The 22,133-nt window shown below is 36.9% G+C and overlaps 1 long non-coding RNA gene across 2 annotated transcripts in view; it reads right to left on the bottom strand.

Annotated features, from left to right (window-relative positions):
* LOC109247252 (uncharacterized) overlaps positions 1-22,133 on the bottom strand; it is a 53,617-nt gene that overhangs the window by 26,369 nt on the left and 5,115 nt on the right. Inside the window, exon 4 of one of the 2 annotated variants that reach the window (XR_002071658.2) lies at positions 20,236-20,321. The exons of the other annotated variant lie outside the window; for it this stretch is intronic. This is a non-coding gene — a long non-coding RNA (uncharacterized LOC109247252). Of the gene's footprint in view, positions 1-20,235; positions 20,322-22,133 lie in introns of those variants that run through there. 2 annotated transcript variants of the gene reach the window in all.

Below are 22,133 nucleotides of genomic sequence, written 5' to 3'. Positions count from 1 at the left end.
TTCAGGAAGACCATCTTTTCTACAATGGGCTCTTTCTTATAGGTCTAGGGTGAGAGAGCCCAAGTTTGCAAAGTTATTGGCAGCTATAGAAACTCGGCATGGAAAAGAGAACCTGGGAGGGAAGGGCTTCCAGATCCTGATTTTCAGCTCATGCCTTATCTCCAAGCTCCAAAAGGCCTGGATGGAGGAGGGAGATGGCGAGTATTGGTCAAGTATGGAATAGGACCTGGAAGTGGTGTTGGTGAGAAATTGTGAGGGAATTGGTGGGGAGGATGGGGCAGAGAAGAGATGGTGATGATGGTGGGGGAGATTAGGAGAGATGGTGGGGGTGGTGGAGGGGAGAAAGGGTGGTAAATAGTGGTGGTGGTGGGATGGGGTTGAGGGGTGGTGGCAGTGGTGGTGATGGCACAGGCTGTAGATACTAAACACAAATTATTTTACATCTTACACCTACTGTGATTGACAGGTTAGTCCCTGTGGATGGGATTCTTTAACAGATTCAACCAAAAGATTCTGGATAAGACAGCATCAAAGGAAGCAAGGAAAGGGCTGATGTACACGACCTCCAAAGAATTAGAATCAGCTTTTATTACATTACTTGCAAAGATCGAAGAGATGAATTGACAAGTATTTATATCCATCTTCTGTTAATTTTAAGTTTGGATAAAATTAGAAATTGAAGTGCTCCATGGTGAGACATATTAGAAGTACCATATGTGGGGAAATTTATTCTTAATATAAATCGTCTGGGCAAAAGAGGGAGACAAGTGGTTTCCCACTGCTTTGACAATTTTGGGAGAGAAACACATTTCAGCATCAAGTAAAAAAAAAAAAAAAAAAAATAGTACTAGATCTTACTGCCCGGTAAGTGGCAATAAGAAGTGGAGGTTACAATTGTTACATATATTTAATTTCCACCCGGTCTGTTATGTACTGGACCTTTCTAATACTTCATAATAATATTTTCAAAGAGTTATAGAATCAAGAACACTTGTTCTTGAATGGGGTAGCTGCTATTTTGATAATCTATCCAGAGACCTTGTGGGAAATCTCTTTAGTTCTGCTGTCTCTTTGAATAGTGATTGAATCTTTTTCTCCGATTTACAGCTCAAGGAGAGTTTGTGCACAGCTTCCCGTTTCCCACAGAGATTTATTTAGTTTGGTCTTGCTGTACTGAGCTGGGATCTTACCTTACTCCCCAGTGGCTGTTCATGATACTCTGAACTAATAGAGAACATAATAACAATAACAAAAACGAATCCAAAGAAAAACAAAAAGCTTTATCCTCTGGCGTTAGCTTGCAAAGTCTTGAATGTTTTCCCCACCGCTTGCTGCCTCTGATGTTGTGCTTATGGGAATGTAATGTGATCAGAAGGCCACTGCCTTTCAACTTCCAAATTCTTGCTCTGTTGCCTTCTCCATTTCCACCAAAGGATATCAGCCCCAATTTGGGTACGAAAAGATGTCTTCTTCAAATATAGTACCTGATGAGGAGTGAGGTGGATGTTCAGTTTCTGGTGGGTAGTGACCCCAGGTGTCTGAGTTGGGGGTGATGGTGGGGTCTAGGAGACCATGTTTTTGTTTGTTTGTTTGTTTTTTGTTTTTTGTTTTTTGCTTTGTTCCAACAGGATTTCATTTGATAAGTCAGAGTATAAGTAGACCATCAGCCTTGTGGTTTTAGTTTTTCAAAATAGTTGTACATTTTTAACATTTCCTGTGTTTCACAAGTAAATATCTATTCATTAGCTAGAAAATCAGGAAACTTAGGGCACCTGAGTGGCTCAGTCAATTAAGCATCTGACTCTTGATCTCAGGGTTGTGAGTTCAAGCCCCGTGTTGGGCTCTGTGCTTAAAAAACCAGGAAAGTCCATTTCCAAGCTTGTTAGCCAGAGAACATTTAAAAGTGTCGGTAAGATTGAATAAGGCTGTGTCAGTGCTGTCGATATTAAAAAGAGCAATGCTATATTAGGTCCTGGTTCCTTTAAAAAAAAATGATGAAAACCATATGCTCCTTACCCAAATATATGCACCTCTGGGCATGTCTGTAGTCATCTTCTGATCTCCAGAAATGGAATTCAAGAAGGGATCTCTTGATTTTTAAAGTATTAAAACATATTCATAACAGTCATTTGATCCTGAGAATTTTTAAATAATTTTATTCATAAATTAATTAGCTACCTTTTAAAATCCCAATTGATAACCCCTTTCTCCTCAGAAAGTTTTGGGATGCTGTAGCTTTTCTCATGAGGCAGCCTATCTTATGTATATTTACTTCTGCCAATATAATTAGGAAAATATACCCCTGTGAGAGAATGCACAGTTAGCTGCCTTGAAGGGACACTGAGACCTTCTAGTTTTTAGACAAATGAGGTCAGAAATAATTTAAATAGCCTCAGAGGACCGGGAATTAACTCTTGCAAAGTGCTAATTTCTGAGTTTATGAATTTGGCCTTTTAATGATTATTTAGGCCAACCCAACATGTTTATTTCTCTCCCCCACCCTCCAACTATTTTAAAACATAAAATCCCAATGATTCTTTGGTGGGGGAGTGGATGGGGGAAAAAATAAGCTTTTTTTTTTTTTTTCTTTCTCGCGTTGATTACCTTCTCTTTAGAGTGACAGCCTTCTAGATTCTGGCCAGGCATGACACAATAAAATAAGCCAACTATAAGGTGTCTCCCTTCACAGCTGCATTTCTTTAGCAGTGCTTCTGCTGTTTGAAGGTGCTGAAGAATTTTTGTTGGTTTGGTAACTCTGAGGCCTGGTGAGGGTGGAAGGGTAGGGAAAGCTGGTAAAAGGGAAGAGTTTTGTCAACCTGCATCAAACTGGTTGTCTAAGGCTTAGTTTACTCACTGCACTTAGTGGAAAACTTCCAAATATGCGGTGAGAGAGAAAACTCTCAAATCCCTTGATTGCCCATCTGTTTCATCTAAAAAATCAGGCTAACCTCCCTTGGCCACTGTAATGTTTTACCTTGCCTCCCAACTTCAGAATTTCGCATAAAGGAGTCAAAAACAGTATCTGTAACAGAAAAGCTTAAAGCAAAAGAGGCAAAATGAGTCACTGATGGGCAGTTGTGAGTTTTTGTGGCTTTTTGTTTTGTTTTTGTAGAGGATAAAATTCAAGTCTTAGGAGCTATGATTTGAAATTTGCTACAATGAGACTATCACCATCAGACTCCTCCCCAAAGATACACTGTCTGAATGACTCACCCATATTTCCTAGATGGAAAACATGGAAAATGATAAAAGTGACTTTCACAGGAGATCGATCGTTTATCTAGTTATCCATCTGTTGTCTTTATCTTTAGGATTAAAATAAGGGGAGGGGGTTAAGCTGACTTGGTGGGCCATCAGAGTCCTCTTGTGAAGGGTCTCTTGTGTAATGTTCTTCTGTCCTTTTTAAAAATTTTTTTAAATGTTTTACTTATTTTTGAGAGAGAGAGAGCACAAGCGGGGAGGGGCAGAGAGAGAGAGAGTGGGAGACACAGATTCTGAAGCAGGCTCCAGGCTCTGAGCTGTCAGCACAGAGACTGACGTGGGGCTTGAACTCCCGAACTGTGAGATCATGGCCTGAGCAGAAGTCAGATGCTTAACCGACTGAGTCACCCAGGTGCCTTTTTTCTTTTAATTTGTTTATTTTTGAGAGAGATCTTCCTCCCTCTTCTTAAAATACTTAACAGTTTTTTTTGTTTTCATTTTGTTTGTGAAGTGTGTAGTTCCTCCTGAGGCTACATTAGAAGTAGTGTTTATTTTGATGGTAAAGTGGGAGTGGTTAACAGATGCACTGGACTGGAAAATCTCACTTTCAGGCATCACAAAATACTAATTTAACCACTGGCAGTTGAACATTTATCCTCTCTGGTAAACTCTTGTCTAAATCATTTGCTTAAAAGTAGATGATATGTTGTTTTTGAGATGTCATAGTTTTGCTGTGGGGAAAACGAGGGAGAAGCTGAATGGACCAGCCTCTGGACCCCGTTCCTACTTTCAGTGTAAACAGTGGGTCTTTTATCTTTTCTGTGTTCAAAAGATCTCTTCATAGTCTAAAATTCTATGAATAGTATTCTTTGCAATCAGGGCTTATAGCTGGGAATGGGAGGGAGGGGAAATAAACATATAGCGCTGTGAATTTCCAGGATGAGAGAAGTTTACTTAAAGATTTACACTAGAAAGGGGTTGAGGCCAAAAAAAATTTAAAATGACACATTATAAGTATATCTTGTCGTGCTTCTGTGTGTGTGTGTGTGTGTGTGTGTGTGTGCGCGCTTTTTATAGATTGAAGGTTTTTGGTAATCCTGCATTGGGCAAGGCGATCAATACCATTTTTCCAACAGCATTTGCTCACTTTGTGTCTCTGGGTCACATTTTGGTAGTTCTCACAATATCCAAACTTTTACATTATTGTTTGTTATGGTGCTCTGTGATCAGTGATCTTTGATTTAACTTTGTAATTGTTTCAAAGCACCATAAATTGCACCAGTATAAGACAGTGAAGTTGATTGACAAATGTTGTCTGTGTTCTGACTGCTCCACTGCTCATTCCCTTGTCTCTCTCCCTCTCCTTGGGTCTCCCTATTCCCTGAGACACAACAGTATCACAGTTAGGCTTTAATGACCTTACAATGGCCTTTAAGTGTTAAGGGAGGAGTCACACATCTCACTTTAAATCAAAAGCTAGAAATGATTAAGCCTAGTGAGGAATGCATATTGAAAGCCAAGGTAGGCTGAAAGCCAGGCCTCTTGTGCCAAACAGTTAGCCAAAGTTGTGAGTGCAAAGAAACTGTTCTTAAAAGAAATTACAAGTGCTACTCCAGTGGATGTACAAATGGTAAAAAAGCGAAACAGCCTTCTTGCTGATGGAGACAGTTTTTAGTGGTCTGGATAGATGATTAAACCAGCCACAACATTCCCTTCAACCAAAGCCTAATTCCAGGAAGGCCCTAACTCTCTTCAGTTCTGTGAAGCCTGAGAGAGGTAAGGAAGCTGCAGAAGAAAGTTTGAAGCTAGCAGAGGCTGGTTCCTGAGGATTAAAGAGAGAAGCCATCTCCATAACATAAAGATGAAAGGTGAATCAGCAAGCTATCAAGAAGATCTAGCTAAGATAAGTAATTAAGGTGACTACAGTAAGCAACAGACTTTCAGTGTAGAGGAAACAGCCTTCTATTGGAAGAAGATGCCATCTAGGACTTTATAAGTAGAGAACAGTAGTCAATGCCTGGCTTCAAAAGACTGGCTTCTCCTGTTAGGGGCTAAGGCAGCTGGTGAATTTAAATTGAAGCCATTGCTCCTTTATCATTCCTAAATCCTGGGGATTTAGGATTGTGCTAAATCTACTCTGCCTGTGCTCTGTAAATGGAACAACATCTGGAGGACATCATATCTATTTTTACAACATGGTTTACTGAATATTTTAAGGCCACTGTTGAGACCTACTGCTAAAAAAAATATTTTCAACATATAACTGCTCATTGACACCTGGTCACCCAAGAGCTCCGATGGAGATGTACAGTAAGATTAATGTTGTTTCCATGCCTGCTAACACATCCATTCAGCAGCCCACTGATCAAGGAATAATTTAGACTTTCAAGTCCTGTTATTTAAAAATCATCCTCTGATGGATCTAAGCAAACTTGAAAACCTTCTGAAAAGGATTTATCATTCTAAATGCCATTGAGAATATTCATGATTCACAAGAAGAGGTCGAAATATCAATATTAACAGGAAATTGGAAGAAGTTGATTCCCACCCTCATGGATGACTTGGAGGGATTTAAGAAGTAACTGCAGATGTGGTGGAAATAGCAAGAAAACTAGAATTAGAAGTGGAGTCTGAAGGTGTGACTGAATCCCTGCAAGCTCAGGAAAAAACTTGAATGGGTAAGAAGATGCTTCTTCTGGAAGAGCAAAGAAAGTGGTTTCTTTAAAAAAAAAATCACTTATGCATTCATTCATTTCTTCATTTGAGGGAGAGAGAAAGAAAGAGAGAAAGTGAATGAGCACGAGGAGGAGAGGGGCAGAAAGAAGGAGGGAAAGAAAGAATCCCAAGCAGGCTCTGCACTGATGCGGGATTTGAACTCGTGAACAGTGAGATCATGACCTGAGCTGAAACCAAGAGTCAGACACTTAACCAACTGAGCCACCCAGGTGCCCCAAGAAAGTGGTTTCTTGAGATGGACTCTATTCCTGGTGCAGATGCTGCTGTGAAGATTGTTGAAATGACAACAAAGGATTTGGAATATTGCATAAACTTACCAACTTTGCATAAAGTTGGTAAAGCAGCAGCAGGGTTTGAGAGGATTGACTCCCTATTTTGAAAGAAGTTCTACTGTGGGTAGTATGCTCTCAAGCAGCATTACATGCTACAGAGAAATCCTTTGTGAAAGGATGAGTCAATCAATGCAGCAAACTTCATTGTCTTATTTTAAGCAATTTGCACAACTACCCCAACCTTCATCAGCAGCTGTCAACATAGAGACAAGGCTTTCCACCAGGAGAAAGATTAGGATGCATTGAAAGCTCAGATGATGGTTAGCATTTTTGTAGCAATAAAGTATTATAAAATCAGGGCACGTACATTATTTTTGTAGACATCACACACTTAATAGACTTCAGTATAGTATAAACATAACTTTCATATGTACTGGGAAAACAAAGAAGTCATTTGACTCACTTTATTGTAATAAATATTTGCTATGTTGCAGTGGTCTGGAACTGTACCTGTGATATCTCTGAGGAATGCTTATAAACTCCTTTTTTTAAAGTTATTTATTTTGAGAGAGAGAGTGTGTGTGTGCAAGCGGGACAGAGAGAGAGGGAGATAGAGAATCCCAAGCAGGCTCTGCACTGTCAGTACAGAGCTTGATGTAGGGCTTGAATTCAAGAACTGCAAGATCAACATCTGAGCTGAAGTCAGATGCTTAATCGACTGAGCCACCTAGGAGCCCCATAAACTCCTTTTAATATGCCAGCTGAACTATCCTCACAAGGAGTCCTTTTCTGATCCATATAGTTTCTTGTGACCTTTCTTGCCTCTGAACTCCCATAGTTCTTATGACCTTTATCACTCATTTGACACTTAAATTTGTGCTCCTTTAATATTTAATAATAAAATGCTAATATTAATATTATAATACTATATATATATATATATATATATATATATATATATATATATATATATATATATTTGTTTCTGGTAGAGAAAGTTTCCATTTGTGTGGCCTGCCTCCCCAGCTAGTTATAGCTTACCACATGGTAATGAAAATATTTTAAAATGGAAGTTTATGGGATGGATGAATAGATTGTAAGCTCCCCGAGGACAGACAAAATTAATTTGGATTTCTTGTGTTCCTCCCAAGGCTTAGCAAAGGATCATGTGTATTCAGTGATTCTCAAATGATCCTTGAATTCATTTCAATTCAGTTCAGTGCTTCATTCTGGTTATGAAGTGATCTAATATTTGCCTTCTTGAAATGTTGCCTGGGGAAGTTGTATGGAGCTTAGAGGAGAATGTCCTCAATGTAATGTCATATCAATGTAAGGCTCCAGGAGAAAGTTGAATGCAGTTAACATGTTGCTTACAAAGATTATATGTGATTAGAAACTATTGAAGTACTCCACAGGTAGCTACATTTAGGTTTCCTGTCCCTTCAGAAGTCATGACAAACTGCTATTGAGAAACTATATTGAAAAGCACTGAACAGAATAGAGCCAAGTCTATAATGGTGAATACTTAACCAGCTCCCAACTAGGTGGAATCCATAATTTCAATAATATGCCTTAATGGTGGAACATGACGTTAAATTTGAAGTAATCTTTCATGAGGTGCCATTCATTCCTACCAAGTTTAAGAATAGTCCAAATTGGGAGCACCTTGCTGGCTCAGTCAGTAGAGCGTATGACTCGTGATCTTGGGGTTGTGAGTTTGAGCTCTATGCTGGGGATAGAGATTACTTAAGAAAAAATAGGTCAAACTGAGCTGATGAGTGGAGAAGCACTGGGGGATAATCATCCCTTATTTAAAAAGACCTTGTATAATGGTGTCAATCTTTGAAAGCTGATGAGTGATGAGTTGTAATTTACATTGGGCCTTATTAATTACACAGTCCCTACTGGGCTTACTTGTTATTTATATTAGCTGTCTGGATTCTGTAGGCATTTATATGCTACATTGCTGGAAGCCAGTCACCTATATGAGTTTAAAACTCCAACAAAACATAATAAATTTTCTGAAGGCAACCTCCTTGTCACATTTTTCTCAGATTCTCCATGGCAAAGGGGATTCTTTTAGATGCATAGCTGGCATGCAATCAATATGTTGAATTTGAAGCCTACAGTTGACTACCATCCGTCTGTGATAGTCAGCCAGTTTGGGAGCCACTGTAATAGAAAGATCATAGGGGTTGGTATCTGAATTGGATTTGGGTTTTGGCCTTGCCAATTACTAGCATTTTATAAAGAGCAAGTCCATCCCCTTCCTAAGCTTCTCATCTATAAAACAGAGATGTCATAATACTTATTGTCATGGGCATTCAATGATCTGGTTTGTTGAGTATATAGTACTACGAAGTGCTTAATCAGTGTGCATCCTTCAGTGCATTCCACTCTCCACCTTGCTATTTCCAAAGGAATGCTCACATCTTACACATTGCTAAAACCAGTTGACCATGTTTTGATTGCCTATGTCCAGAGGCATCATCTCTTCTTCAGGCTAACTAACTCTGCCACTGATTTGATAACTTAGTCGGGTTTCACTTGTACTGTGTATAGTTACCTTGACCAGTTACTTCTAGAATTTCCTCTGTTTTTCAAGTGGATAGTTTGAAGTTGAAATCTGGATTTGCTCACACCTTAGGAAACTAATTTCCTGTGACAATGCATGAGGCAGATGGCATCCTCTGATCCTTCTGCTATACTCTGAAGGGTGAAAGTTGTTTGCATATTTTTTCTTTTTTGATGATACTATTTCTTGTGAATGGAGAACATGAAAATAGAACTCACTGCCTACTCCACTTCTGCTTAGAAAAGCCCCCTTCAGCTTTGCTCATCTGTATCCATCCTTTAAACCTTTACAACCCACTCTCTTCCTCTGTAAGGCAGCCATACTCCCTCCTTCCATCTGACTGCACATCTCCCACACACCTTACATAATACTGGGGAAGAAGGGTTCTTATCAAGTCTAATTTTTTAAATTATTTTTCAGATTAAATTGGCTCAGTTTTCCTCAGCCGTGAGGAAAAGAGATTAAGGGTTCATAGACTAGTATTAGAGCAAGTATTATATGTAAATATGGGCCATTAAAGTAATACATGATTAAAATTAATAGTTTTTTCTCTCAAGCTCCAATTCTGGCCTCGAGTGTATCCACTGTCAAAAAAAATGTAATGCTTATCATTCTCTCTCTCTCTCTTTCTCTTTCTCTCTTTTTCTGTGTAAGCATATATATGTAATTTTGGTCTAAAGTTTAGACCATTATCTAAAAGCACAGGAAAATTCTAAATAGTTAATTGAATCCATAAATATCATTAAATTACATATATATGTAATTTTAACTTAGACAAGATTATACCAGTTATATGCATATGTAATTTTATTGTAAAAACAAGATCACAATATGTTATTCTGAAAATTTTTTCACTTCTATTTCATGAATAGTTTCAAGTGAACACTTAAAAGTATCTCAATTTTGGGGTGCCTGGGTAACTCAGTCAGTTAAGCATCCAACTTTGGGTCAGGTCATGATCTCACTGTTCGTGGGTTTGAGCCCCACATTAGGCTTTGTGCTGACAGCTCAGAACCTGGAGCCTGTTTCGGATTCTGTGTCTCCCTCTCTCTCTTTTCTCTCCTACTCATACTCTGTCTCTCTCTCAAAAAGAAATAAAGATTACAAAAAATTAATAGCTCAGTTTTAAAAGTGAACGTATTATATTTCATATTAAGAATGTACCATAGTCAACCATTTCCATATTGAGAACTGTTCTGATTATTCCATTTTTTTGCTAACAGAATAATGCTTTCATAAAAATTCATGTCTATATGTCTATATATTATTTTTGTTTTAAAAATTCCCTGGATTGTATTGCTTGATCAAGGATATCTGCATTACAATTAAATTTTTTTTTAATGTTTACTTATTTTTGAGAGAGACAGTGTGAGTGGGGGAAGGGCAGAGAGAGGGAGACACAGAATTCAAAGCAGGCTCCAGGCTCGGAGCTGTTAGCACGGAGCCCAACGTGGGGCTTAAACTCATGAACTGTGGTATGCTTAACTGACTGAGCCACCCAGGTGCCCCTGCATTATACAGTTTAATCCATGCTGCTAGAAGGCTATTCAAAAACCTTTGAAAATTAAACCTTTCAACAATGTGTGAGTTCAATGGAGTACTACGTGGCAATGAGAAAGAATGAAATATGGCCTTTTGTAGCAAAGTGGAAGGAACTGGAGAGTGTGATGCTAAGTGAAATAAGCCATACAGAGAAAGACAGATACCATATGTTTTCACTGTTATGTGGATCCTGAGAAACTTAACAGAAACCTATGGGGGAGGGGAAGGAAAAAAAAAAAGAGGTTAGAGTGGGAGAGAGCCAAAGCATAAGAGACTCTTAAAAACTGAGAACAAGCTGAGGGTTGATGGGGGGTGGGAGGGAGGGGAGGGTAGGTGATGGGTATTGAAGAGGGCATCTTTTGGGATGAGCAGTGGGTGTTGTATGGAAACCAATTTGACAATAAATTTCATATATTAAAAAACAAAAAAAACAATGTGTGAGTTGATTTATTTTTTCTTAATTGCTTCATGAGATGCTAAAATTTTTCAGTTGAGGGGAAAAATTTCACTTGTAAACATTCTGTATTTTGTATTAACTCTTCTGTTTCAGTATATTTTAATATATTTATTGGAATTTTGCATTTTATTTTCTGTGATTGCTTCTTGAAATACTTAGCCCCTTTTTATTGGTTTATCTCTTCTAATCAGTTTGAAGGAGCTCTTTGTAAATTAATGACAATTTTTGGTCTTTCATGTTTATTGCAAATAGTTTATATTTTCCCAAATTTATCTTTTTATCTTTTGCCATAAAAAATTTTATGGAATTGAATAATTTTATAAAAAGGCTTCTAGGTTTCCTGCTTTCCTTAAGAAAACTTCTAAAAGGGTGGATATTTTAAATAGAAGATTTTAGGTGCAAGTTCTTACACTTTCTCTTATCTTGGAGAACTCATTCAGAATTAAAAGTCTTAGGCTACATTTTCATTGCACAAGGATAATTTTCTCACATTTTGTTCTCTCTCTTTCTCTCTCTTTTTAAGTATGTCTTCATGAATCACATCTTTAAATTGGCTGTTACTAATTTATTGCCTCTTGGCCCAAAATTTACCCTTCTTTACTTTGCTTTGTGACATGAGCTGGACCCTGTACACATTTTTTCTTGCCTGAGTGATTTTTTTGTAATTCAAGAGTGGGAAGAAGGGATTTATTTTCCTTCCTCCAGTGTGCTGTGGCATCCAGCATATTGGCTTGTATATGTGTGTGTGTGTGTGTGTGTGTGTGTGTGCGCGCGTGCATGCGTGTGCGCTCAGCTAGAAGTGGGAGGTATGCTCACCTCTGTACCTCTCGTGGCTCAGCTGAAGCCTTGAACCTCCAGCAAGTTTTTCCTCCATTCAGCAGCTACAGTGGTTGACCTTTAGTAGTTGAGTTTCCATGAATGTAGCCAGATCTTTTCCTCAGAGGTCTGAATCTCAGCCAGTGGAATGGGCTTCTATAAGTTTCTAAATTCCTTTCATGTGTGTTCTTCCTCAGTCCTACAAATAGCATCTGCATCCTGCAGTTGTCTCTTCGATTGCTACTATGCTTTAGAATCTTTTTACTCCGTTTAGCAGTTAGCCAGTCTGTTACTCATTAATAATTTTTATATTATATTTACCCTGTTCAATTCCTTGTGTGGTTCCTGTCTCCTGACTTGACCCTATATGATATGCAAGCACAGTTGTGAGATTTCTGGAAGAAATATAGCAGATAATACAGTCTTCTGTGCAGCAGTAAGGAAGGGTATTGTTTACATTTACCTGAAGATACAAAGTTACAAATATTAACCACAGTGACAAGTGAAGGCAATATGATAAAGCTCCCAACTACAGAACCTATAGTAATTTTCCAATCTAAGTACCTTGTGTTTTGCCTTAAGATGTTTGTCATAACTTTGGGTAACTATACTTTTACTTAATATCTTTCTTTTAACCAAACCATTTTTAATTAATATTCTTTATTTTGTACACTTTTATATTTATAGAAAAATTGAGCAGGCAGTTCAGATCAATCCACTTTTAAATTTAAATAAACTTAAAAAAATTAACTTTATAAGATGGTAGGTAGTATAATATAAATTTGCCATACATAGAATTTATAAAAATAAGTATTAAAGTGTTCATCAATCAACTAAAATTGTATCTTGTAACATTACATGTATTTTACTTTGAGAAAAACTAGACCAGATTATCTCTTGAGGTATGTCTTTTCTATCTCTCAAATTCTGGACTATAAGCATACTATGTTTATGTACTTTTTTGTTTATTTGTTTGAGCAAAGTGTGAATACTGTTCCAAACCTTATCTTCTATAAACTACAGAAATACCCACCCCTGTGTACATATACATCTATATTTGCATTTGTGTACATGTCCACAAATCTCTCTATGGTTACTATCTATGTCTCTAATGTCTTAATCTATATACCACCATTTCCTTGGTAATTTGCTCGTTTATTTGATGTATTGGCATAAATCAGCCCCATTGTTATTCCTTATCGGTCTTTGCTGTTTAAATCATAACCTTGAAAGGACAAAACCAAATTGCTTTCTACATACTCTGTAACCCTATAGCAATCAGATAGTGCTATTCATGATTCCTGAGAGCTCAGGAAATGCTTTCAATGAAGATGATGAAGAAATTTCAAGGATTTTTTTTTTTTTTTTTAGTTCAAAGCATGTGGAGTTGCTCTTGCTAGAGTTAACAAATCTGTCTGTGTTAGTTCATAGCTTTGTTTTTAATAATAGGAAGCTGGGTTCTGTGTGTGTGTGTGTGTGCATATTTGTGTACTTTTCTTCCACTTAGTATCATATTTGTGAACTTTTTTGTAATGGCGTATGCATATATAGATCAATGTAAGGAATCAACCCCGTATTTATATACTCCTTCCAGAGGACAGATTGTTCCCCCTTTGTACTCATTATCAACAGCATTGCAATGAACATATGTATGTATACTTCCTTGAATGTGTAAAAAAGAAAAAAATCTGTAGAAAGCTGAAAGTGGAATATCTGGGTTGAGGTTATATTAATTTTCAACTGTATGGGATGTATCAAAATTAAATTGTAGGAATGTATAAGCAATATATTTCTGTTTCCAATATCCTATCCAAACTTAATTTCATGAATCTTGTTAATTTTGTCCAATTAAATGAATGTGTGGAATTGTATCACATTGTAAATCCATATTTTCTCAGTTGGTAGTGGGATATATTTCTTACATTTATTAGCCATTTATGTTTTTTCTTTGTAAATCGCTGTTATAACATTCTTTGCTCAATTTTATGATCCTGTGTCAGCCTGTGTCTTTTTTTTTGTTTGTTTGTTTATGGCAGTTCTATTTTTCCTGCATAGAAGTTCATCAGTTAGCATAAACCAGGTTATGCTGTATTAAAAACCTCCAAATCTCAATGGCATAATGCAATAAAGATTTATTTTTTTCCATAGAGGGTCTGTTGTGATTTCAGATGGCTCTTCAGGAAAGCTTTCCTCCATACAACCACTCAGCAGTCTAGGTTGCTGTTACTTTTCAGTACAAATACTTCTCAGTAATTCCTGTGGTAGAGAGCGCTGGAAAATCTTGCATTGGAAATTAAGTTCTTATGTCCAAAAGTGACACAAGTTATGTTTTCTCACAACTCATTGGCCAGAACTGGTCACATGACTTCAACTTAACTGCAAGGGTTGGGGAAATGTAATTCTCCCACATACCCACAAGGAAAGAAGATCCACTTGTGGATAATCACTAAACATTGAAATGTTGTCACACTGTCACAAAAAGATTTAAAAATCTATGTGTACATTTATTCTTCCTAATGAATTTTAACATTATTTTGAGTTCTCTCTTCAAATATCAGTCTAATTTTAATTAATATTGCCATGCAATTTAGAGTTATTGGTGTTAGGGAGGGAGAGGAGAACTGACAGTTTCCAATATTAAGCCTTCCTAATCATGAGCATCATTTCTGTCTCCAAATATTCAAAATTTTGAATATTAGGATTATCTCTAGCTTTAGCATATTTGATGTACATGTCTCTGGTCTTTAGTCAATACTTCTACACTTTATATTTTTGTTTCTATTATAAGAAACAAGATATTGTTTTATACCTGACAATGTTAAGAGCACTTTTTAGTTTGAATAGATTTTAGTGACGACTTTTAGATTTTCCAGGAAGATTATATTGAAAACAATATTTTTTACTTTCAGAGTTCTGATTTTATGTATATATTATATATAATTATGTTGTATATTATATTATAAATTATATATAATTATATAAATTGTATATAATAACTTATAAAGAAATGTTATTTACACAGGAAAATAATAATAGTTTTATTTTTTTGTGTTTTTTTGTGTGTTTTTTTTAAATGTGAAATTTATTGTCAAATTGGTTTCCATACAACACCCAGTGCTCATCCCAACAGGTGCCCTCCTCAATGCCCATCACTCACTTTCCCCTCCCTCCCACCCCCATCAATCCTCAGTTTATTCTCAGTTGTGTCTTTTTTTTTTTTTTCCAGGAGGAGAAAAGAACCCTGAGTAAGGGTCCTTGCTGTGTATTTATTAGGATCAGAAGGCTTACAAACATAATGGACGAGTAGAAAGAGGCAATGAAAGAGTGATTATTAACTCATGTGTGTGAGAGAAAGGGAGTTCAATGGTATGCAGTGTTAGGAGTTTGGTTCAATACAAAACAAAATCCCAGCACCCAGCAGATGGCTGTTTACTGGAGGCTAGAGATGCGCTGTTTATATCTCAACTTGCCTAGGGGATAAGACAGAGAATGCTACCTCAGGATTAACAAGGCAGGTTTCTTTTGTTAATTACCTCTGCTCCAGGTAATTTCACCCTGCTGAGGGGGTCTATAGCCCTGTTTACCTGTATACCTATTCTGGACCTTCCATCCTGTGAAAGCATTATTAACATAACTTGGGCCTCCTTGTACAATGACCAATTTGCATGGACCACTATTTCTGCTTTTGTACTATGCTGGGGGCTCTTCCTCCCTGTTTACTTAATCTTGGATGCTTTCATCCTGTGGCTTCCTATTCCTATGTCTTTGTTCTATGCTCCAGGTGTTTTTGCCCTGCTTACCTAATCTTGGATGCTTTCATCTTTAGCTTTGTTAACCCATTGGTGCAAGCTTAGGGAATACCTATATTCAATTCCCACAGTTACCCTTTTTTTTTTTTGTTTTTCTTGGTTTTTCTAGTGTTTTGTTCACAGACCGTCATAAAAAACGCCTTGTCCTCCTTTTGCTTTCTGGTGGCCTGGAGGGTGATTCTGGCGGTGCTCTGGTAGGAATGGCGAATCCCCAGGAACAGAGTGGGGTCCAGGAGGTTCTCGAGCCACACGGGGAAAAGCGGTTCCACTGCTGGAAGGACATCTGCTAGAGACTGTTGAAGCCACCCGGTCCCAGCAGACCCCGGAAGGCGGCCACATTCACTGGTGCTGGGGCAAGGTCATTAAAGGTGAAGCCCGGTGCCAGATGTGTGCTGTGATTTTCCATAATCCCTGAAACGCTGCTGCTACACTGTCTCGCAAACTTTCTCTGGGGCAGGCTGGCACCTGGCCGCAGTCTTGGGGCACCTGGAGCAGCAGGGTTCAGCGGGGCATTCCTGGGTGCAGCCGATATTTGGCCATTGCTCATTCGGCCATTACTTGGTGAGACCCTCCCGCAGAGGGGCAGAAGGGGTCAAAGCCTCAGCCCTTCAGAAGTAAGGGGCCGGGGAAAACAGCCACATCTGAGACAAAACTTGGGAGAGAGGTACTGCCTGGGGCCTGGTCACGGAGAGTGAAAAAGTGGAGAGTGGACGAGAGCTGAAGACAGAGGACAGGTGCACGATTGCTGATCCGGGAGAACAGCTATTCTCAGTTTTTAAGAGTCTCTTATGGTTTGGCTCCCTCCCTCTCTCTCTTTTTTTTTTTCCTCCCCTCCCCCCTTAACTTCTGTTAAGTTTCTCAGGATCCATGTAAGAGTGAAAACATATGGTATCTGTTTTTCTCTGTATGACTTATTTCACTTAGCATAACACTCTCCAGTTCCATCCACGTTGCTACAAAAGGCCATATTTCATTCTTTCTCATTGCCAAGTAGTATTCCATTGTGTATATAAACCACATTTCTTTATCCATTCATCAGTTGATGGACATTTAGGCTCTTTCCATAATTTGGCTATTGTTGAAAGTGCTGCTATAAACATTGGGGTACAAGTGCCCCTATGCATCAGCACTCTTGTATCCCTTGGGTAAATTCCTAGCAGTGCTATTGCTGGGTCATAGGGTAGATCTATTTTTAATTTTTTGAGGAACCTTCACACTGTTTTCCAGAGCGGCTGCACCAGTTTGCATTCCCACCAACAGTACAAGAGGGTTCCCGTTTCTCCACATCCTCGCCAGCATCTGTAGTCTCCTGATTTTGTTCATTTTAGCCACTCTGACTGGTGTGAGGTGATATCTCAGTGTGGTTTTGATTTGTATTTCCCTGATGAGGAGTGATGTTGCATTCTTCTCGAAGCTAGAACAAGCAATCCTAAAATTTGTATGGAACCACTAAAGACCCCGAATAGCCAAAGTAATATTGAAGAAGACCAAAGCAGGAGGCATCACAATCCCAGACTTTATTTAGCCTCTACTACAAAGCTGTAATCATCAAGACAGCATGGTATTGGCACAAAAGCAGACACATAGACCAATGGAATAGTTTTAAATAGTAGTAATAATCACATGTAACATTACCTTGCCACTATAAAGAGAATGACTTTAGAATTTTACAATTAGGAATGGTATTTACTAGTTTCACCATGTCTCATTCTTTACATGATTAAGGTACTAAGATGAATATCAAGATAGTCACATGACTTCTCTACTTTGACCTACTGATAATGATAAATTAACAAATTTTCCTATTAAATTGCTTTTGCATTATATACTAAAGCCTATTGGTCATATTATATTACACTTTTAATGTTGTTTATGGATTCAATTTACTATTTGGAATTTTCTTGTGCTTTTAGATAATGGTCTTAGTTCTCTGTGTCTTCTTACATTTTTGCTGTCAAGTTTATGCTGGCTTTGTATAATGGGTTGCAAAGTTGCAAGTTTTTTATTTGTACTTTAATAGTTTAATGGCATTTGGATTTTATCATAATTAAACATTTGTAAGGAATCACTTAAAATTTTTGAAACGGGGATTGGGTTTTGACTATACTTTTCAATTCATTCCGTATTCATTATTCAGTACGTTTTATTAAGTTTTTGGGGACAATTTTGGTAGCTTTTATTTTCTTAAAAAATTGTCCATTTTCTTGTAATGTTCAAATATATAAGCACAGAATTACAGATTTTATTCAACTATCTAAAATATCTCTGTATTATGTTTATATTCCTTCCTGTATTCCTACTTTGGGGGTTTATATTCTCTTCAGATTATATTTTTATTAGTCTTCCTGCATTTCTAATTTGATGTCTTTATAAATTACTATGCTGAATGCTTAATTTATTTTTATTGCTTATTTAATGATAACATCAATTATAGTATAAAATTTCATCACAATAAATTGGTCCATATCTCATAAGTTTTGACATAAACTGTTCCCATTGTTATTGTTATATACATCTTATAAAATCTTCAGTTTCTTCTTTTGCCCAAAAGTTATGTTAAAAAGTCTTTTCTTTTTTTTAAATAGTTGAGTTTTGTTGTTGTTGTTGTTTTTTTTTTTTTTTTTTTTTTTTTTTGGTTGTCAGTTTTTTTCATATTTAATGCATTATTAAGATCACTTGATTTTTGTGGGGTTTTTTGGTTTGAAATGTTTTGAAGTTTATTTTGATTTAGTATGTGTTAATTTTAATAAGTGTTTTAAGAAAATTTGAAAGAATGTCGTTTGTAGTTGTAGGGTATAGAGATTGCTATACATTGTTCTAGCTTGTGTCTCTGTTCCCACTGTTGATCCCATGCAATTTGTGGTCCACACTGCAGTTGAGAGCATTAAGAGGAAGGGTTCACAAAATAAACTGGGTTGGGCTGTATTAGACACAGGGTTAAGGGTCAAATGTCTTAACTGAGACATCAGAATTGCCTTGACATCTCTTTTTGTTTCCTTGTACATGCCTTAGTATTCTGCATTTTTCATTATATCCTGAATTCTCTTGATCTTAGAATGTTATTTATTTATTTATTTATTTATTTTTGCTGTTCATATATTCTTTTTTTTAAATATAATTTATTGTTAAATTGTCTTCCATACAATACCCAGTGCTCATCCCAACAAGTGCCCTCCTGAATGCCCATCACCCATTTTCCCCTCTCCCCCACCCCCATCAACCCTCAGTTTGCTCTCTGTATTTGAGAATGTCTTATGGTTTGCCTCCCTCCCTTTCTGTTTGTAACTTTTCCCCCCTTTCCTTCCCCCATGGTCTTGTGTTAAGTTTCTCAAGATCCACATATGAGTGAAAATATATGGTATATATCTTTCTCTGCCTTATTTCACTTAGCATAATACCCTCCAGTTCCATCCACATTGCTGCAAATGGCAGGATTTCATTCTTTCTCATTGCCAAGTAGTATTCCATTGTATATATAAACCACATCTTCTTTATCTATTAATCAATTGATGGACATTTAGGCTCTTTCCATAATTTGGGTATTGTTGAAAGTGCTGCTATAAACATTGGGGTACATGTGTCCCTATGTATCAGCACTCTTGTATCCCTTGGGTAAATTCCTACTTAGAATGTTTTTTATATTAAACAGAGGATTCTAGTTAAAGTTAGAGGTGTATTCCTTATTCTTTTCGTATTTGCTAGGTTTGTCTTAATTATTGAAATGTGCATCGGGACACTGGGGAGAACTTTTATATTTTTGAATAGTTTCTCTGATGCCAGTGAGGTCGATAAGCTTTAATCGAAAGAGTTGTTCTTAGTTCTGATTGGCCAAGGATATCAGGGTTTTCTGAAGACAAACACTTGAGAGTTAGGAGGCTGGTACCTAATTAACCATCAACAAATATTTTTTTGAATAAATAATCATTTCTGCTATTTTTCATAAATAGACATTTAAAGTCAAGTTAAAGATTGTACATTGTGAGGCTTATAAATGATAGGACTTGGATTTGATCCTAGGTCTTCTGACACTAGGTCAGATCTTCTCAGTGAACTGCTTTTTTAAATTATGCAAATTTCTTTTGTTGCTCAAATGGTATTATTTTGCAGTTCTGTTCAGGTAAAGTTCTATGAAGTCTGTTGTGTTTTGGTTTTGTCAGTTTTAATTTTTGGTAAAACAATTATATATATAGTATTTCCTACAAAAAGTATACAGGTGCATATTCCTTTATGAAATCTAAATAGTAATTTACTCAGTATTTTAAAATACAACAAAGGATTAACTGAAAATTGCTGAATGGGATGAAAAATATATGAAGTTAATTAGAGAGTTAATCTATGCACAATTATATAACAAACAAATGGCAAATAATATAAAGTTTGGTTCTGGAATAAATTTTTATTTCATTCTTACAGAGTCATTGGTTAAACCAAAAGCAGGAAACAGCAAAGGCTAATGTCTCTTTCTTGGTATTTTGGAAAACTCTTTTTGATTATTCTCATTCTACAATTTCTATTGATTGATTTCTGCATTCTGTGCTATGTATACACTATACCGACTTTTCTTTAATAATTTTTAGAGTTCTTAGTATAAAGCTAGAGAATTTTCAATGTTCTGTCCATAATTGCTCAAAGTTCAGACTTCAGAGAATTGTCACTGATTGTATCCTTGGATGTTGCCATCTCTATTCCTATTTATAAAGATGTTAAGGAGGTTTTCTTGTTCTCATATATGTAGTGCGTTTGTGTGCACACACACACAACTTCTAGAAGGTCAGTGTGAATCAGAATATTGATTTGCTACTGTATATATTTGTAGGTCCAAGTACAGTGACTGACAGAAGCCGTACTGAACATGTGTCCAAGGTCTCTTGTTTTGAGCTCTATTCATTTCTCTGGTTTTTCTCTCATCTGGGCTAAAGCAGTAGGTGGGGATGAAAAGTAAAGGTTTCAGGTTACATACATCTTGAAAACAGCTTCCTTCAAGAATTTGTTGACTCTCTTCAAGTTCCCTGTTTATAGTATTATACTCTCATGTTCACTGCTGTACAGGGATTTTGCATTTAACCACCTAACTTTTTTTTCTGTAGGAGAACCTCACTATCACACCTGTACTATCACACACACTGTTGGAGTCTAATTTTGATACAAAAATATAAGCCAGTAATGGGAAATATTGTATAAAATTCCATCACTCTATCATAATGTCCACTTTTGAGTATTTTCTATTTTCCACATATGTCCATTTTCCACAGTGGTAATCATCCTGAACATATTACTTTGTATGCTCATTTAAAACAACATTGCAATGTTTATTCTTGCTTGTACATGGCATTGATAATTTTTTATCTTTCAGAATTTACAGTATTACATCAAAATTAACATGGTGCTGAGTCTTGAAAGAAATGGGAGATGGTGTTTTCCTAATAAATAAAATGAGCAGGATATTTACGTGGAATGTATCACAAATTTACTAAATGATTTAACTAGTTCTCCAACCTGTTTTCTGACACCAAATCCAGAGCTTACACTATTATACCACCTAATATGTTCTGTAGATAAGAGGCTTAAAAACACCTGCCTTTCAAATACCACTGTGTTAGTTTGCTTCTGTAGTTTGAGAGTTGTATAACTGATTCTGGGCAACATGAGGATATAACATCATCTCTGTTTGATGCTTAGCTCTTTTGTTAATGGCTTATGATGTCCCTTCAGGAGTGTCTGCTTTCTTTTCTGCCTTTCACCTTTATTCTCCCCAGGTAAGTTGGGTTGATTGGCTACCATCCAAAATGGACCATTCTTCCTGGGTGTTCATAAATTGGGAAATTTTCCTAACCCAGACAATTGTGACAATGATACCAACACTGTTTTCACTTGAAGCACGTGATTTCACCTGCTACACAGTACTTCCTGAGTATTCATTTCTTAGCATGATTTTTTTTTTGAGCCTTCTTGTCCAGTGTATTGCACTTTCCAGTCCGCAAATCCCTTCATTGTTATACAGCTCTGAGGATGCACTTTCCTAGCTCTACAACTGTCTGTCTTGTGTACAGTGACAACATGCTCATCGCTTTCTCAGTGGGATGGCAACTTGAAGTCACATCTCCTTACTCCATCCAGAGGCAATGCCCTGGTCTTCTTTAAATAACTGCTTTCCAGCCTTAGGGTTCACAGTATCTTCTGGTTCTTCATAATTCTTTCTTAATACTCCACCTTCCTAATTTCTCTTTTCAGGGGTTGTAATCTCTGTTTGTTCTCCTATTACACCTCTTGCCTGTGTATAGCCCATCATCAATAACTTCTTACCTGTGTGCTTCTGTCCATGCTTTCACTGGGCTAAACCATCTACCAAAAAGAAGATGGAATGGAGTATGTGAAGGTCAGATTCAGGTCATTAGAGGAGTGTATATATGGACTGCATCATTTTTGATTTTTTATGACTGTCTTTATTGAGCTAGATTTTGAAATGACACCAAGGTTAGTACTGAGGAATTTTATACAGAAGACAGCCATATAAATCTTACAACTGTATATCGTGTAGGCATGGTATTGAGGCTTTTAGTCTATTATTACATAGTTTTTTCTATGTGAGGATATAGAATAAATTCCCATCATGTCCCAAGTCCCTTGGTAATACTGTAAATCTAGTAATAATACTATTTTTATTTGAAAATCAGATGTGTGTACCTTCTTTTGTGAAAATGTATTAGACGTTAGGATATAAATCT

This window comes from Panthera pardus, unplaced genomic scaffold (genome assembly GCF_024362965.1).
Source record: "Panthera pardus isolate Hobbes unplaced genomic scaffold, ASM2436296v1 HiC_scaffold_3, whole genome shotgun sequence".
NCBI classification, from domain to species: Eukaryota; Metazoa; Chordata; class Mammalia; order Carnivora; family Felidae; genus Panthera; species Panthera pardus.
Note: the sequence above shows the minus strand (reverse complement) of the source record. Positions and strands in the feature narration are given on the sequence as shown.